This window comes from Colobus angolensis, unplaced genomic scaffold, assembly GCF_000951035.1.
Source record: "Colobus angolensis palliatus isolate OR3802 unplaced genomic scaffold, Cang.pa_1.0 Scaffold186, whole genome shotgun sequence".
NCBI lineage: Eukaryota > Metazoa > Chordata > Mammalia > Primates > Cercopithecidae > Colobus > Colobus angolensis.
This window is the reverse complement of record NW_012114999.1, coordinates 3,164,152-3,184,292: the sequence shown is the minus strand read 5'-3', so window position 1 is coordinate 3,184,292 and position 20,141 is coordinate 3,164,152. Positions and strand designations below refer to the sequence as shown.

The 20,141-nt window shown below is 40.7% G+C and overlaps 1 pseudogene; it reads right to left on the bottom strand.

The window, feature by feature from the left end:
* Positions 1 to 20,094, bottom strand: part of LOC105510338 — a 56,204-nt pseudogene extending 36,110 nt beyond the window's left edge.
* Between the last annotated feature and the right edge of the window lie 47 nt (positions 20,095 to 20,141).

Below are 20,141 nucleotides of genomic sequence, written 5' to 3'. Positions count from 1 at the left end.
GGAGTAGGGGAGGGTCAAAGTTCCTGGAATCGGGGAGCGGTAGGTGTAGGAGAAGGTAGAAGTTTGCAGAATAGGATGATCAATTAAGCTTCGTTAAGAAGGTAAGATTTGAACAAAAACTTAAAGAAGAGAAGGGACTTAGTAAAGTGGATATTTTGAAAACCGTGTATTGAATATTGCATATGGGTCTTGCCATGTAATACAAATATTTAAATTAAACTGAGAATTTCAACAGCTATATTCAAAATGAATATCTGAATTAAGACAGACACACTTAATTTTAAAAATACATGTATCACACAGAACTATAATGAAATTTACTAGTTCTTTTTTTTTGTTTATCTGAAGAAGTTTATGTTTACCGTGTGAAAATAATGAAGAGAGCTACAGAAAGGGGAAAAAAGTAATAGAATAAATATTAGTACCACCAATATGCCAAAAAATGTAGTTATTTCATCTAGCAGCTTGAGCATCCAAGGTCTCTTACTATGTAGTGAAGACTGAGGTAGTTCAAAGGAATGCGATAATACAACTATTATTTGGGAGGCATTGGCTATTAGATATGCTCAGTGTTAAGCCTTTTTCCTGGGTTATTTCATGTAGTGATCTCAAGTAATACTCGTTTTATGAATGAGAAAACTGAGTCTTGGAAAGGTTATGTAATTTACCCATGATCACACAGTTAGCAAGTGACCAGCTCAGGATATGATTCCAGATTTGTTTGGCACTGGAGTCCACTATTTCATTGTTTATGTTATGCTACCTCTCCACAATGTTTTATTGCTGCATTCATGTATACAATGGAAGATTAAACATAGGTGAGTTAAATTTTCACTCACAGCTATTATTTGGAAGGCATTGGCTCTTAGATATGCTCAGTGTTAAGCCTTTTTCCTGGATTATTTCATACAGTGATCTCAAATAATGCTCATTTGATGAATGAGAAAACTGAATGAGAGAAAGAAAAATGAAAATAGGATTTGACAATCACATTGCACTTTTACCTGATCCCAGTACTTAACATAGGTCACTCAAGTATATTCATGGCCACAATTCATATGCAAGACTTGTGACACTGTAGCCTTTGGAAACCAAAACTGTAGACCACATTGTAATCGAGAACACACCAGCAATGACTTTCCAGAATTTGGGATTACTAACATACCTGTTGAAGATCTAAGATGGCTCCATGAGGCCCCAGTTTTCTACTTTAACAGTCCATAGTGTTTTGAGACTCCTATGTAGAAAGGCAGAAAGAAAATGCTAATGAGGCAATTGTCCTATCTCTAAGCTATGGGAGTAATTTCAACTTAAGATGTAGAGTTGCATAAGCCAAAGATGAGCAAAATCCTGAGGAAGGCATGATAGCATAACAGAAAGATCCCTGGATTGAGGGCGGATCTGACTTCTTGTCCTGGCTCTAACTCATGTGACCTTGGGCAAGTAAGTCACTTGGCCTCATTGAGTCTTGGTTTCCTCATATGTAAGATGTCCAAAGTTGTAAAGCTTTAAGAATGCCAATGGGTGTGCTTCCTCTAGGAGATAATGATTGTTTTTCACAAATAGTTGATTTGTGTATGTGTCTCTGGAACGTGAGGGCAATCAGAAAGTTTGATTCAAGGCACTTAGGATGGAAAACTTCAGTGCTAGAGAGGCTATGAATACTAAGAGGTAAGTTACCATGAATTTAATAAGGATAGATTAACAGGTACTCCACCTGAACAGTTTTCTTTAGAACCAGAGTTATGGGAATGAGTTGGTTCTCCCAGCCTCTCTCTGTGTTCTGCACCCTGAACCCCAAAATAATGCAGGTAAAAAGAAACAAAGGCCATAGTTTGAAGGGGCTCAGTTCATGAAGGGGGAAGGAGAGAAGGGATGGAAGAGGTAAGGAGTTAGCTCTTCAGTTAGCACAGTGAGCACACTATTCAGGAAATGTTAGTCCCTGTCTATCAGGAAGAGAGACTCAGAACTCCATTCAAAGCTCTGATAACTCCCCAGCATGATTTGGAGGTGAGAGAATATTCATTTGTTGAGAGGAGTTTCTGGACTAGCATGGGCCCCAGGAGTTCCTAGTCTTTTTGTAATCAGGAGGAAACCAAGGAATAAGCATGCCATAGAAGGAACAGAATGACAGTGACCAGTGTTCATTCAATGCCTGGCTTTTGAGCCTGGCTGACTCACTGCTCTGGACATGACAGTCCATTTGCCTGTCATTTTCTATTTTCCTGCTAGCGTTGCTAGAGAAGGGCCAGCTCTTCCTCTTATTGCAGTCGCCTGAACCCTAAGTAGGTTTTGGTTTCCTTTAATCAAATGCAGCTTGACCAGAAAGAACACCACCATGTGCCTTGCCCTGCTGGCTCATACAATAGGCCAGAAACAAAAGCAATGTTTCTTCCTAGTCTCCCTGCATTCACATGCTTGTTCTATGCCGAGTCTATAGCAGCTGCTAGAGTGGAGGGGCACCAGATGCTCATAGATTTTTGGACTTTGGCTCCCATGAACCAAGAAACATTTCTTCACCCTCCTGATTTTGGTGCTCCCCCATTCCCTCTGGTGAAATAGCCCCCACAGCCACTCACCTTGCAGAACCCACTAAGGTGACCAGCCACCCCCACCCTTGAAGCAGGGTGATTCATCTTGAAGCAGGGTGATTCAGACATTCAGCAATAGGTCTAAGGAAAAAGTCACTGGAGTCTGGGAAGCAGAAGCAGTAGCAAGGTGGGAGACCCCCGCAACTGATAGATAAAAAAGCACCTTGGTGGTTTTCAAAATTGGTAACATAGAACTGGGTAAGAACACACTATAGAGGGATGATCAGGGCATTCCAGGCAATAATTGCTGGTTTATTTCTTCGAGTTTCTTCAGTTCTGAGTGGCTGCCCCTATTATCCACTTTCCTTCCCAAGGCATGTCCCTGGAAAGGATTTGCTGGAAAAAGGACGGTCTGAGACTGGACTGCCCATACTCACATGTTAGGCCCCATGTCCTCAGGAGAAAACTGAAATTGGAGGGGTTAAAATATCTTATCCACATAGCTTCTGGAGCAGGGCCAGAGCCAAAGAGGAAGCAAGCCCATCAGGAATGCGAGGTCATGCCTGCCAGGGCAGCTTATAGATTCAGCTCACAGGGAAGCCAGACCTGGTCAGCAATGCCAAGGCAGAAGGGGAGCCAAACTGGGCACTGAGATATCATATGGTGGGCCAGAGGTCAGAAGGCAAGTCAAGACTCTGAAGCCAGAGATGGAGCTTCAACGAAGTGAGTCAGGAAGGACCTAACAGAAGTAGGGGAGGGCTGATGTCTAGGGGATGGCATAGAGTTCGTTAAGATGTAACTGGCAAACTGCCATGGCCCTTCTATGCATAATTAATACACTCCTTTTGTATTCTGAAGCAAAGTCTTGAAGTATCAGTTTCTCACTGGGCTTGTAACATACACGCCAGGGCATGCTGGGAATAGTAAAGCCTTGCGCCAAAGTGAAGGGGAGTCACCAGAGTCAGGGGCAAAGCTAGGGCAGAAGTGGCAACCTAAAGGAGGGGGTGGCAATAAGAGACCAAGATTAAGCAAATGCATAGAAAATATAGCCCCATTTCACAGATGTCAAAGTCAAAGCAACAACTAATACAGGAGAGCAGCATAAGGGAATGGCCTCAGTGGCCTTGGCAAAGACCGGGGATGGGGTGAGATGGAGGATTGTGACATGCAAAGCTAAATCATCCAGGGAAGTCTATCTAGTAGGAGGTGGAGAAGAGCAAGAGATGAGCAGGTGACCCAGCCCCAGGTAATAAGGCAGGCTGAGATGATGCAGAGAAAGCAGATATCAGCTTGATGGCAGAATATAGGCTGGAAGTACCCTGAGTGAACTCAAGAGCCCAAAAGAAGCAAGTAGAAGGCTGCCATAAATGGGCATCCAGGGGCATTAGGGAGAACCACTGCCCGAACACACCGAAGCATCTGTGTCTTAGGTTTCGGCCTGTGAGCCAAAGATCATTTCCAGACCCCAACTGACTAGTAGGGGAGGGCTGTTGATGCTCTTCCCAAATAGAGTCTTCTCAGTCTTGGGATGGAAGGTGCAGGCTTTGGATGGTTGAGCACCAACCAAGAATAATGGAGATGAGATGAGAATTGACACAGAATCTAATGCAGAAAGACTCAGAGAGGAACCAAAGAACTCCTGAGCCTCAATGAGAATTGTGCTAAATCATGGAAGAAATCAAGGGCTGCTGTAGTCAGATGGCCATTCTACTGCCATCTCACTACAGCTACTGCCAATATGCTACTGCCAAGATTGTGAATAAGTTTGTTCTTTCTGGAGATCAATTTGGCATTACGTACAAAGAGTTATAAAAATATACCCAGCCTTTGACCCAAAACTTACACTTCTAGGGATCTCAACTAGGGAAATAGGATTGATGCAAGCTCAGCTTTATTATAAGGATGCTCACCACTGTCTTATTTCTATGCAAAGAACATTGGGAACTATACAAGCACTCAATGATAGAGAACTTTTAACTGGCTAAAGTAAGGAATTTCTACAAAACGAACTATTACGTGGCCACGTTAAATCATGCTCTTGAATGGCATGGGAAAATGTTTATATTATAAAATGCTAAATGAAAAATGACAGAACAAACCAAAGTACACAGTGGCATATATGGAATAATTTCAATTTTGTGAAAGATTTACATATATCCACACAGGAGAAACCATTGACTGAAAGGAAAAATATCAAGGTATTAATAGTCACTATCATGGATAATGATATTATGTATTATTTTAGAATTCTAACCAATTTTCTAAAATGAATCTTGTATTATTATAAGCAGAAAACATAAACATATTATGTAAAACCCAAGGGGAAATAGGGAAGGGAATGTAATTTATTACACTGAACGGCTCTGCTGCCTCATTTGGTATTTCATAATTATGCATGAGTACATGGTCTGCATGATGTCTAACGTTGTTAGAGTACTGCATTTTCTGATTGCAGATAAAAACCAGATGCACAAGGCCCCAAACCTTTTTTTTTTTTACTTTTAGGTTCAGGAGTACATGTGCAGGTTTGTTACATAGGTAAATTTGTGTCACAGCGGTTTGTTTACAGATTATTTTGTCACCCAGGTATTAAGCCTACTACCTATTATTTTTCCTGATCTTCTCCCTCTTCTCAACCTCCACCCTCCAATAGGCCCCTGTGTCTGTTGTTTTCCTCTGTGTGTCCAGGTATTCTCATCATTTAGCTCCCACTTATAATTGAGAACATGCAGGATTTGATTTTCTGTTCCTATGTTACTTTGCTAAGGATAATGGCCTTCAGCTCCATCCATGTTCCTGCAAAGGACATGATCTTGTTCTTTTTTATGGCTGCGTAGTATTCTTGGTGTATATGTACCACATTTTCTTTATCCAGATTACCATTGATGGGCATTTAGATTGATTCCATGTCTTTGCTACTGTGACTAGTGCTGCACATGAATATATGTGTGCATGTGTCTTTATGATAAAACGATTTATATTCCTTTGGGTGTATACCCAGTAATGGAATTGCTGGGTTGAATGGTAGTTCTGTTTTTAGATCTTATAGAATTGTTTTCCAAAATGGCTGAACAATGTGTAAGTGTCTCTTTTTCTCCACAACCTTGCCAGCAACTGTCATTTTTTTGACTTTTTTGTAATAGCCATTCTGGCTGGTGTGAGATGGTATCTCATTGTGGTTTTGATTCCAATTTCTCTAGTGATCAGTGATGTTAAGCTTTTTTTCATATACTTGTTGGCTGCATGTATGTCTTCTTCTGAAATGTCTGTTCATGTTCTTTGCCCACTTTTTAAGTGGGTTGTTGGTTTTTTTGTTGTAAACATGCTTAAGTTCCATATAGATGCTGGATATCAGACCTTTGTCAGATGCATAGTTTGTGACATTTTCTTCCATTCTGTAGGTTATCTGTTTACTCTATTGATAGTTTGTTTTGCTGTATAGAAGCTCTTTAGTTTAATTTCCATTTGTCAAGTTTTGCTTTTATTGCAATAGCTTTTGTCATCTTCGTCATGAAATCTTTTCCCTTTCCTATATCTAGAATGGTATTGCCTACATTGTCTTCCAGGGTTTTCATAGTTTTGGGTTTTACATTTAAGTCTTTAATCCATCCTTAGTTGATTTTTAATATATGGTATAAAGAAAGGGTCCAGTTTCAATCTTCTGCATATGGCTAGCCAGTTATCCCAGAATCATTTATTCACTAGGGAGTCCTTTCCTCATTGCTTGTTTTTGTCAGCTTGCTTTGTCAAAGATCAGATGGTTATAGGTGTGTGGCCGTTTTTCTCAGCAATCTGTTTTATTCCATTGGTCTATGTGTCTGTTTTTGTACCCGTTCCATGCTGTTTTGGTTACTGTAACCCTGTAGTATAGTTTGAAGTTGGCTAGTGTGATGCCTCCAGCATTCTTGTTTTTGCTTAGGATTGCCTTGCTTATTAAGGCTATTTTTATGGTTCCATATGAAGTTTAAAATAGTTTTTTTCTAGTTCTGTGAAGAACATCATTGGTAGTTTGGTAAGAATAAAATTGAATCTATAAATTGCTTTAGGCAGTATGGCCTATTAAATTATTTTGATTCTTCTTATCCATGAGCATGGGATGTTTTTCCATTTGTTTGTGTCATCTCTAATTGCTTTGAGCAATGTTGTGTAGCTCTCCTTATAGAGATCTTTCACCGCCCTTGTTAGCTGTATTCTTAGGTATTTTATTATTTTTGTGGCAATTGTGAATGGAATTGCATTCCTGATTTGGTTCTCAGCTTGACTGTTGTCGGCGAATAGAAATGCTAGTAATTTTTGTATGTTGATTTTGTATCCTGAGACTGCTGAAATTGTTTATCAGCTTAAGGAGCTTTCAGGTCAAGACTATGGGGTTTTCTAGGCATAAGATCATGTCAAGACCCCAAATCTTAACCTTACTTCTAAACTACAAAATCTTCTTAATTTTTTGAGATGTAGCTATACTTGACCTGCACGCATAACATAATAAAGCCAAATGAGACCCAAAGTTGTTATAGTAAACACAAATAAGTGTTTATTACTTCATTATGTTCAATTATGGAGACAAAATTACATTAAAGGAGATCAATGTTATAACAACCTATGTGCCTTGATTTATAAAGCATGTCTGAGCTTTTGCAGCAGGCAAACTGGAAAAGGGGAAGCAACAGAGCTGAGGTAAGAAGGTCTGGCCAAGCAATAGTAAGAGGCCTTCCAAGTGTTAATGTCTAAGAGGAGAGTGTACATTCAGAATCTCTGGATTGTTTCCAGGAAGTCCAATTGGATGGAATTTGGTAGCGGCAGATGGTGGTTTCATGGCCTGGTTTTTCAATGTTTCAAGAACAGAGATGCATTTACCTTAGTTAATGGGGGTGCAGAACTAGGGAGCTGGCATTGCAGGGATACACAGGAGGATGTAAGGAAGTCAGGAAGCACTCAACAGCTGCACAGCTATGCCTCACAGAGACCAGAACATCATTTACAAGATAGAAGCTGCTTTAGAACGCAATGCAGTTTGAGTTATCCTGTGGCCTTCAGACACCAGCATCAGCTGCCCTAATGCTCTGCCACTTTTATGATGATGCAGCTGTTCTTGTCTCTGTTTTACTATTCCTGCCACTACCAGCCAACTTCCTTCATTTTTGTCTCATGGCCTCAGCTCACTAATGGCACGTGCTACCACATGATTTCTTTCTCTGTGTGTCTTTCCAATCTCTCTACCTACTACCAACAGCTGGGCCCCCATACCCCAACAAAGCATTCTATTTAAACTCTCCAAGACAGAAGGTCCTATTGATGCTATTGATTATTCTTTCCTTCATGAAGTAAAGCTTCCTTGCCAGATTACTCCATAGAATACTGGCAGGCCTACAGATGAGCTGCTCTTGGACCAGACACCCAAATTTGGTTGAATCAGCTGAGGTTGGGATATAGGAGCTTGTGACCAGTTTTCTTCAGAGTTGCTATGGGCATTCCAAAATTGAAAGTGTAAGAAATCCCTCTCCAATGCAGAGTCCATCAGATTTGAGGCAGGGCCCCTCCAGGGATAAGAGTAAGGAAGGGATCTGTCTTTAGAGAAATGAAAGCTGGTTTGGTTGTCAGGACCATAGTCTCAAAAGGGAAACTGAGTCAGAAATCACTCAGATAGACAGGGCAAACATGGCAGAGAATGGGAAAAGGCTACCATATAATGCACACTTGAATGTCCATAGCTCGCCCCAGGCATAACAGATTTTAGGCTTGTGATGACATGGCAAGTGGTGGTAGATATTGGTAGACGGACTTACTAAACACAAGCAAGTCTTACTCAGGATTAGACCAGAACTAAGCCATTTTGAATCAACACATGGAATGCCTCTAGTCCTCTACAGAAACTCCATAGAGACTTTTGCATTATGCAGGGAGAATACTTTTCCTCTCTGGAAAGTTTATTCTTCAGTCAACAAACAGTGAGTCAGAAAATGCTTTCTGAACTTTTGACTTGAGAGCTTTCAAATTTAGACTTCCAACACAGATTTCTATTCCATCTTGAAAGGGCATTTTAGTATTTAATTTTTTTTCTTTATCATGTGTATTAGTTTCCTGTGGCTGCTTTAACAAACTACCACAAACTTGCATCACTTAAAACAACAGAAATGGATTCTCTCACAGTTCTGGAGGCAAGGCAGGCCCATGCTCCCTCTGTAGTCCCTAGAGATGAATCCTTCCTTGCCTCTTCCTAGCTTCTGATGGTTGCCGGCAATCCTTGGTATTCCTCGGCTTACAGGTACGTTGCTCCCATTTCTACCTCTTTCTTTATACAACTATCTTCCCCTTGTGTCTCTGTTTTCTCTTCTTGTATGGACAACAGTCATTGGATTAAGTCCCACCCTAATCCACTATGACCTCATTAGAACTAATTACATCTGCAAAGACCCTATTTCCAAACAAGATCACATCCTAAAGTTCTGGGTAGACATGCATTTTAGGGGGACATTACTTGATCCACTATAACATGTACAATCTTTGGTCAAATTAATACTAGGACAAAAATTCTATGCTTTTCCTAATCTCTGTTGGATGAGTTATATTCATTAATTGTATTTCTAAAATGGATACAGGTCACAGAGATGACTGGAACTGTGAAACCTCAAATCTTTGACCAGCTGCCCATCACTGGCAGAGTTCCAAAGAATCTAGGCAAAAGGAACAGACACCTAGTAAAAGAACACTGCTTATGACTACTTGGGAATTTGGCCCTAAACCCCATTGCCTGCCCCCACCCCGCCTTGTTCTAGAGATTTGCGCTGAACCACTTGGCCTGTGTTCTACATACCTGAATGAAAACAAGAAAATATCTTCTTGCAGACTCAGAGTCAAGACTTTATGATTTTCCATGGTGACAAGAGCTCAAAAATGACTCACCCAAATGAAAAACACCCCTATGGAAAGAAAAACTTTATCTGTCTACAGTGGGAAGCAGTAGACACAGAGGATAAAGATGTGGGTTTTTTGAGTCAAATCTGACATGAGTTCAGATCCCTGGTTTTGCCACTTACTAGCTGGGTGACCTCATTCAAACTAATTAGTCTCTTTAAGTCTCAGTTTCCTCATTAGAGCAATGGAGATTGTAATATCTTCCTTATAGGCAGTTGTGAAGAGTAAATAAGATAATCTATGTAAGACCTTACCACATGGGAAGTGCTAGCTATAATCATTACTAAGGCCTCGAACAACTGGCCTAAACTGCCCCTATCAGGCCTGTTGTCTCCTGGGCCTTGCCCTGATTACCAGTGGAACTGCCTAAAGCAGAAGGCTTTCCCCTGTGGGATTTCCCCTAAGACCCTCTCTCACTAGCGCATGAGAGAGAAGGTCTCCAAAGAGGGAAGGCAAAGAACACTGTAGTATCAGCTAGAGTTTCTAACTTACAGGTGACAGACCGGCAGCTCTCAAGCCAGATTCCACCTCTTATTATTTTTTTTGTTTTTTGGCCTGGACAACTTTGAAAATTTGGAATTTATTGATCACATTAAAAAATTCAGAAATGTTCTATAAAAATCCAAATTTCTGGCTTAAAAAATTGAGAGACCAGGCAATATTGAGCATAAGTTCTCCTATGACTAGAGTGCACTTTTACTGTATTGTGCAAATTGGCACACTTTTGAGAGGGAGAGAAGGGTCTATTAATAATTTTACCTGAACAATTAGTGTTAACTGAAACTGTCCAGGGCAAATTAGGAACAGTCACGTTAACCATGACCACAGTGGTATGGAGCTAAGTAGGAATGGATGCTTTCTGCAGGAGGTCTCGTCTCTCTGTTTGTCTAAGGTTTTGAGTTTTCAGCTGTTATTTTAATACTTTGTCGTATCATACCTAACACTTGGTTGTCCATCACCAGAATCCAACATCCTTGATCGGGGCTTATATCATCATCTTCCTTCTCTAAAAAGGAAAAGGTATGGCGTGAGTTATCAAATCAGTGCATATACTGGACTTCATTCCGGTGCTCTCAGGGGTTCTGATAAGATTTCCAATAGGGCAAGACTACCTATGCAATGTTGGCAACACTCTGTCTTCATCCAGTGCCTATTAACTAGTCCTTGCTGCTCTTATAGAGCATATATCATTGGGATAATGTCGCATGTGTCATAGATACATTGCAAGCTTTTCATCTCCTTCTCCTTCTTCTTCTTGAGACAGACTCTCCCTCTGTCACCCAGGTTTGAGTGCAGTGGAACAATCACAGCTCACTGCAAGCTTGACCTCCCAAGCCCAAGCAATCCTCCTACTTCAGCTTCCCAAGTAGGTGGGACCACAGGCATGTGCCATTATGCTCAGCTAATTTTTTTTTTTACTTTTGTGGAGACAGGGTTGCCCTACGTTGCCCAGGCTGGTCTCAAAATCCTGGGTTCAAGCACTCCTCCCATCTTAGCTTCCCAAAGTGCTGAGATTACAGGCATAAGCTACTGCACCCAGGCAAGATTTTTTTTTTTTTTTTTTGAGACGGAGTCTCGCTCTGTTGCCAGGCTGGAGTGTAGTGGTGCGATCCCGGCTCACTGCAACTTCCGCCTCCAGGGTTCAAGTGATTCTTCTGCTTCAGCCTTCTCAGTAGTTGGTGGTGCATACCACCACACCCAGCTAATTTTTGCATTGTTAGTAGAGACGGGGTTTCACCATGTTGTCCAGGATAATCTCCATCTCCTGATCTCGTGATCTGCCTGCCTCAGCCTCCAAAGTGCTGAGATTACAGGTGTGAGCCACTGTGCCCGGCCCAGCCAAGATTCTTGAAGTGCCTTCTGAATCATAAAAGGATTGGTTTGAGAGGATCATAAATCAATTCTTTGAAAATTCTTAATTTTCAGTCTCCATCCAATGAATGAATTATGTTTCAGAAAGTTTGCTTTTAAGTCTAGCATAAAAAACCTGAAAAGTATATTCCTATAGGAGCAATGTTGCTTCCCTATTCCACACACAAACATACACAAAGTAAAATAAAAAGTAAACCATAGAATATATAAAGATTAGTATTGTTAAATCTGTTTCTGGGTATTGGTTAAATTGGGACTCTGTATTTATGTAAGAGAAAGTATCTTCTAAGCGATTATTCTTAAGACATTCTGACCCCAGTTCAGTAGAAGGGAAGTAACTTATGAAGGGGTTCTGGGGGATTCACCTTCTCTGTGCATTTGTATGTGCAAAGTGTTCATTCATGTAATATTTGTAGGGTAGGTATAATCTGTGTAATAAATATCGAAGCTCTTCATTATCAAGAATATTTGATGAATACAGAAAATGTCATTCCTTGATTATAATGGATTATTTAAAACTTATTGGGAGGAATAGAACTAACTACCTGGAGCTGGTGGGTATATTGGAGAGAGTCCTGCTTGAGGAGACAGGTGACCTTGCTTTGAGTTCAATCTCTTCTATTAACTTATTGTGTAATTTTGAGTAAATAGTTCACCTTCCTTGAGATACAGGTTTCTTAGTAGCTGAATAAGGATGGTAACAATAATTCATATTTCACAGACTTGTTTTGAAGACTGAGATAATGTGTGTGGCAGAGCTTTGTATGCTGTGAAATGCTATAGAACCAAAAAAATTAACGCTTATTGAGCTCATATTATAAACTAAGCAGGGTAATGAAATTAGTATTATTAACTAGCCACCAATACTAATTGCAATGGCAGCAACAGTATCCCTAAAACTGCCATACTAACTCTTCCTCTCTTAGATACAAATGAAGAGACCAGGGCATCCCTTCAACTCTGAGCAGAAATGAATCAATCTCCTCCCAACTGAAAATTCTTTACTTACAGAGTACTAGGCTTGTAAACATTCTGCCTTCTCATTTTAATGACAATATTACAATGGATGTGATGCCTTATCCTGGGCCACACCCCAGAGTAGGAGTGATATTGACTCACTGTGACTTGTGAATATTAGGAAGAAATGCCCCACTTAACAAGTTGGATAATGGCAATTTTCAGCCACAGTTGGACTAACATTTCTACAGGGAAGGGAAGAGGATGGTCTTGGTTCCAATTAGAACCCATCAGTGCTGTTATTATTTAATTCCTAGAATTCGAATGGTGTTGCCTTATGTGTTACTTTGATAGGACTGCCATAACACAGTACTGCAGACTGGGTGGCTTAAACAACAGAAATTCATATTCTTACAGTTCCAGAGGCTAGAAGTCTGACATCAAGGTGTCACCATGGTTGGTTTCTTCTGAGGACTCTCTCAACTTGTAGATAGATGGCCATCTCTCCCTGTGTCTTCACATGGTCTTCCCTCTCTGTGTGTTGGCGTCCTAATCACCTCTTCTTATAAAGACATCAGTCATTGGTGAGGGGCTGCATACACTAATGACCTCATTTTAATTGAAGTACCCCATTTGAAGCCCCTATTTCCAATATAGTCACATTCTGAGGTACTGGGTGTTAGGACTTTAACATACGAGTTTGGTGGAGTGGAGGTGGCAAACACAGTTCAACCTGTAACACATTGTTAGATAAATCAGTAGTCTACTTTGTTCTCAAGAAATTTTCCGTAAGCTGTGATCTTTGTGTCCTTTATCTTTTCCTCTTCCCCAAAGCCCTGTCTCCACTACCAAAAACTACCTTCAGTTTTCATAGCACTTCAAATACTGATTCATGAATACAACATTGTTATTGGCAACTGGCAGCTCCATTTCACTGACTTGTTGGTGTTCAAGAAAAGCTGTGTAAATTAAAATGCCAGCTCTCTGTGAAACATCTTCACAGGGTACTTCTGGAATCCACTGTTCCTTGATCCACATCCTATGCTTATATTTTTTGACTCACTAAGCAACTCCAAGGTCTAGATAAGACCACTTGTCTACTGGTCTACTCATTTCCTTGGATTCTGTTTTTTTAGTAGGCTTGTTTTATCTTGTAGTCATTTTTCCTGAATGGAGATCTTTTTCCCCACCTCTTGGTTCTTAGTCATTACCCAGGAGGAAGTTACTAGAAGTCAGATTGCCAAGCAGTATTGTCTTCATCAACTCACAGAAGAGATCTAAAGCACTTCTCACCTTGCAGCCAATTCACACTAACTCCTAAGCAAGGCAACTTACTGTCTTCATGCCTTGTTTGCCTTTCTTTCTGTTCTCCACCCTGAATCTACTAAGCTGATGGTTTCAATGATATTATGTAACAGGTATTTCATCAGTTTTTTGGCTAGTAGGATATATGGTTATGTCTGTGACCTCATATATTCTAGTACCATATAGCTCCCAGACAAAATTTAATTGCATTCATGAGTATCCTAAACTGAATGTCATCAAGAAGAATAAGGTAAAGGGTGTCAATCCATCAGTGACAATCAATATTTTTGAAGGTCTTTGAAGTAAAAGCATCTATAGACATTTCTAGACACCAATATTATAGAATTATTAACTCATAGTACTACTTTCTCTTGTGTTTTCCTTCTTCTAATTTAAACCACACGTTGTCAGCTGTTGAGATAATTTCACAATAAAATCATTTAAATTCGGGTATCTAAATGGTTGGATGCTAATAGTTCTTATAATGCTATAAAATGTAATGTTATCTTGAGTGAATTTAAAAACAGGTTTCTAAACCAAATATTTTCCAACTTTTACAAGCAGTCACTTCTCAATTCTCTGGCAAGCATGCCACAGGCAGCCACCCCTGTATAAATATGTAGTTGGAAAGATAAACACTCATTGAAGTCACTAAGTCACTAGTGGTAACATTGTTTCTCAGAGAGTTCAGCAGTACTTGCTCAGTGGGTGGATAAAGAAAGATTAGTAATGTTTCCAATGGGCTCTACTCCTTCCTAAAGCCAGCCAGCCTTCTCCCTTAGAGAAAAGCCTTAATGTGTGCATGTGCGTGTGCGTGCGTGTGTGTGTGTGTGTGTGTGTTCCAGATGCCTGCAGACAATTTTCTACTTCAAGAGCAACCCAAGCTCCTCATTGGTTCTATGTTAAACCATCCATCGTTTAGGGCCATTAATTTTCAGTAACAATAAATCGGACCTCCAAAATAATAGGAGTAAATTTGTAGAACAAATTTCATATTTAAACATGTTAGTATAGCTCAAATATTTACTCATTAAACTAAGAATGATTGAGGCAGGTGCTCCAGTTTAATTTCATAGGTTTACAGAGATTTTGAAACATTGAGATTTTAAAACATTAGTGTAGAAAGGGCCCTGGTCTTGGGTCCAGTCTAGTCAGGCCAATGACTAACTGTAATCCCTGGGAAAGCTGGGCTGGGATTTCCTTATAAAATAAAAGAGAATGGGTCGGGCGCGGTGGCTCACACCTGTAATCCCAACACTTTGGGAGGCCGAGATGGGTGGATCACAAGCTCAGGAGATCTATACCATCTTGGCTAACATGATGAAACCCTGTCTCTACTAAAAATACAAAAAATTAGCTGGGTGTGGTGGCATGCACCTGTTGTCCCAGCTACTCAGGAGGCTGAGGCGGGAGAATCACTTGAACCCAGGAGGCAGAGGTTGATTTTATCAGAAAAACAGATCTCATTTTGTTATAGGCATTTTGTGAGGTTCATAGAATACACAGGTTAAGGGGAGCAGTATTTGCTTTCTTATCTAGTCAGCATTTGGTGAATCGATCAAAGAAAAAAACAATCACAGAAAATGTTCACCCCTCTACTTTAAAGAACGAAGGAAATAATATAAGATTTTTTTTTTTCATTAGAGATGTTTTATTAGAATACTTACAAGGCCATGGGAATTTGTTCCCTTTCCCTTACTCTAAAACTTTGGCTGATTGGGTTGTTCCGGTTGTTTGGCGTGATCCCAACATTTATTGATGTAAGTACACCCTTGGTAGCATGGGCAGGGTCAGGCTGCTGTTATCTACTAACCTACCCCTGAATGTCAGGAGGTTTGCCTGAGGGCTCCCTGGACTATTTCTCCTGCCCCTACGGCACAGGGTGATCTTTGACAAACACCCCCGCCAACACTGCAACTATCCTTTATTTACCTGTTGAAAGTAACAGAGGCAAATGACCAGAGGCTTCACTTTTACTTCTATGATAAAATTGTGTTCCTTGGAAGAAGCATTCTTCCTTAAGTTATGAAGGCCTCTAAACTAGCAGAGCCCAGAAATCCAAGAAAGGGAACCATGCTATGAGTAGGACTTTATAATGTAAGATTCTTGAGTTATTTACGGCTCTTTCAGATAAATATTTGCTGAAATCATGAAACTTGTCATATGTTAGTATATTGGTTACAAGCAGCTAAAGTAAAATCATTCTCAAACAAAGTAATGTGGTTCTCTTATCTGATTAAAACTCTTTAAATGTTAACAAATTAATCTTTTCAAAAGATAACTCCAATGTTTGGGTATATGTATTGCTATTTTCTTTAAATATTTCATTTGTTGATGAATTCCAAGTACTTTTCCAAGGGCTGGAAACACAGCGGTGAACAAAGCAGGCAGAGTCCCTTCTTTCATAGAACTTAATATACCCATACTAGTAAGGGGACATTTAAAAAATCTGTAAATAAACTAATAAATCTATATCAAGTCAGTAGAGGGATAAGTGCCCATATTAAAGCAGAGTAAGGAAGACAGGCAGTATCAAAAATGAGGGTGCTGTTTTTATGGAGAAGTCAAGGAAGATGTCAATAATCTGGACTATTTGAGGAGAGACCAGAAGGGAGCAAAGAAAAGGGAGCAAGGAACAAGTCACACAGATGTATGGGAAAAGCCAATTCCAGGCAGAGGAAACAGCAAAGTCAAAAGTCCTGAGGCAAGAGGGACTTTGGGGTACCTGGGGAAAAGACAGAAGGACAGAGAGGCAGAAGTAGAATAAGCGGAGTCATTTCCTAGTATCTTTTTCTAAGAGAGGTATGGTCAAACTTAACTTCATGTTAATGTCAATTTCTATAAAGTCCAGCAGAAATTCTTTATTGAACTTCTTCTGTGTCTCAGCTTTTCATTTATAAAATGGGCATGATAGGCCAGGCACGGTGGCTCACGCCTGTAATCCGAGCACTTTGTGGGGCTGAGGTGGGCTGCTCACAAGCTCAGGAGATCGAGACCATCCTGGATAACACAGTGAAACCCCGTGGGCGTGGTGGCTGGCGCCTGTAGTCCCAGCTACTCAGGAGGCTGAGGCAGGAGAATGGCGTGAACCCCGGAGGTGGAGTTTGCAGTAAGCCAAGATCGCGCCACTGCACTCCAGCCTGGGCTACAGGGCCAGACCTCATCTCAATAATAATAATGGGACTTCATAGGTTATTGTGAGGACTGAATAATTTGTGAAATGCAAAGTATAATTAAAAGTGTATCATTAGCACAATAACTAGCCATTTATAGTTTACTAGCATGGAGTAAACTATAAATGGCTAGTTATTATTACTACCACCGTAATCTTTATATTCACAGTAGTATCAATAATTGCATTTTTAAGGCTAATATTATTTTTGGCACTGACTATAAATTATTAGGGGAGTTACCTTATACATGTTACTAAGACATCAGGTAGGGTTATGGTATGTGATGGCTCAAGCACACAGGTTTATATCATCAAAGTCTTATAAGAAAGTTTAAAATACAGTAAAAGTTGGAATTTGAAATGTAGTAACTTAATCTGGACATAACATGAGTATGATATCCTTATCTATATACTCAAATATTTCTTTATTTTTGTCAGTCTTAGTTTCCTGTCCTCATGACAGCACAGAATTCTTGGATGTTGGTAATGTCTTTCACATTCATTTCCAGCATGAGGTCTGAATTGATGCCTTGTTTCTCAATTACGCCCATCATGGAATCAAGATTAATAACCTGCTTGGTGAGTTTTGTCCACCTTGGAATCTGGAGGCTTTGTACTCACTGTGGCCTGTCAGGCGCTGAGTCGTTCTTTTTACATGCCCCAGCAGTGAGGTCAAGGACAGCCGCAGTCCAGGGAGTCCAAGGACTGCCTGCCTTGGGGCCACCATTGTTAGGTTTCCATTATTTCTTCCCGTCTCCCAGGCATTATTCATCATGGTTGAGAAGAATCTGAGAGTGGATTTAAAATTCCCTGATATATCCCCTGTGCTCAGAACAATGTCTGGCCACATTAGAGGTACTCAGTAAATATTTGTGGAATCAATAAAAATACAATAGACATGATGGACAATGTGGGTCCCTCTTATACAGACTGCTGTTCAAGCGTGGCAGAGGGAAGAGCACCTGTCCACTCTGCTCCCCTGTGGGGCTGGGCTCCTACCTCCACCAGCCACATGCAACATGCACATTTGTGATCAGCCCCTTCACCTCAGGGAACAGAATATCTGGGACAGACTTTGCTTTAGACATGAGATTTTTGTGACCATCATATTTGGTTCTACTAGATACAACAAATTTAGCACAGTTTGTGATTTTAAAAAAAAATCACACTGGAAGAATTTTTACTTCTGGACCTACTGATCGTTCCCTCAGCATCCCTCCAGAAAATTCTTAGTGGGGACCCATTCTGGATTAGATACAGACCTAACTAATGTAGTAGTGTGGAACTTTCAATCTAATTAGCATAAACACTGCCAAAAACCATGGCACCAAAACCACAAGTGCCACAAGAATAGTATCCTATGTACAATATGATGTCAAATTGGATGACTAATTTTCTTTCCTTCCTTTTTTTTGTTTCACTCTTGTTGCCCAGGCTGGAGTGCAATGGCGTAATCTCAGCTCACCACAACCTATACCTCCGGGGTTCAAGCGATTCTCTTGCCCCCGCCTCCCAAGAGCTGGGACTACAGGCAAGCGCCACCACACCTGGCTAATTTTTTGTGTTTTTACTAGAGATGGGGTTTCTCCAAGTTGGCCAGGCTGGTCTCAAACTCCCGACCTCAGGTGATCCGCCCACCTCGGCCTCCCAAAGTGCTGGGATTACAGGCATGAGCCACTGCGCCCGGCGGATGACTAATTTTCACTGGAGAGAACAGAAAGGCTTCAGAGCAGGGGCAGGATTCTCTATCATGGAAGGAATGAAGAATATTTCAATAAGCAGAGTGGATATATGTTAATATATACTGTAATCATAAAATAATACCACATCATCTGTCATATATGCTTCATTAATGCAGTATCCAGTTATGCCTTTGATTTCTTGTTTATGTGTCTGTTAGTCCTTATCCTCCAAAACCATGATCACAAGCCACTTTAATGAAGAAACATTTAAAGGTAAAAAACCTAGTTGGCTTATAAGGATGATTCAGGGCACATGCTGAGTCAGTGTTAGAGGATGTGGTGGAGATATTGCCCTTTATTTTTTAGTTTCTTTGCCAAACACAGCCACTTGTCCCACACAGCAGATGTTTGACATTCACTCTTTCTCAGTTAATAATCGTATTTACTTATAAAAATGACCCAGATGTGGTGGCTCACACCTCTAATCCCAGCACTTTGGGAGGATGAGGCAGGAGGATCCCTTGAGGCCAGGAGTTTGAGACGCCTGGGCAACACAGCGAAGACTCCATCTCTATGAAACATAAAAATAAAAGTAGCTGGGTGTGGTAATACGAGCCTGTGGTCCCAGCTACTCAGGAGGCTAAGGTGGAAGTATTCCTTCAGTCCAGGAGTTCCAGGCTTCAGTGAGCTGTGACTGTGCTACTGCACTCCAGCCTGAGCACAGAGAAAGGCCCTGTCTCTCTCTAAAAACAAAACAAAAACAAAAACTACCATCTTCCTTTGAGAATGTTTTCAAATATATTTCTCCTAACGAAGAAGGGTGAAGAATATGACAGATATGTAATCTTTTTGAAAAATATTTAAAGGGAAGATGACATTAAGTGATTTTTCCAAACACCCTTTCCATAATTTTACCCATTAATCAGCTAATATTCAGGGAGTGCTTACATGTCAGCACAGTTTGAAAGGTATTCTTAGTAGAGTTGGTAAGTGTTACTAACATATATATAAATTCAGTGTTTTGTTTTCCTCCAAACATGATATGATGTGTGAGCCAACATCTAGATAAATGCTTTATATTTTTTGCGCCTTCCCCCACCGTGTTGATCAGTCCCATGACTTAAGGAGCACTTAATGGTAAGAAGCAGGTGGCGTGGTTAGGGATGTGCAATCAACTAGCATCTACTGAGCACCTGTCATGTGCCGCGGACTGTGTAATAGCTGATGTTTTGAATAATTTATTTAGTTTGCTGAAAGTGACAATCAGTTGAAGACAGAAAAGAGTGGGGGAAGTTTTAAAGCTAAGCACAAAATGTACTTCTGTTTTGAATGGGAGAAGAAGGGTGGAGGAAGACGGCCGACAAAACAAGTTTAAGATCTGAGTCCTGACTGGAAGGGGTTCAAAGTGTCCACCTGAGAAATGTCTAATTTAACAAGGACAGAGAACCCTGCTCCCTGCAGGAGGGTACAAAAGGTGACTTTTCCTCTAAGTCGTTCCGCCTGCCCCGCTGCAAGTCAAAAGGGCGGCCGAATGAGTAAGTGGTACAAGAATGAAAATTCTTTAGGGTAACTTTAGGCGGCCCGGGATGCTGGGACAATTTCAGGCCGGGCACAGCTGACCGCCGCCTTCAGCGCGGGAGCTACAGCCGTCCCCACCTGCCATGGTCGCAGACCCCGCCCCCAGGAGCGCAGACCAGGCCAATGGGCTGG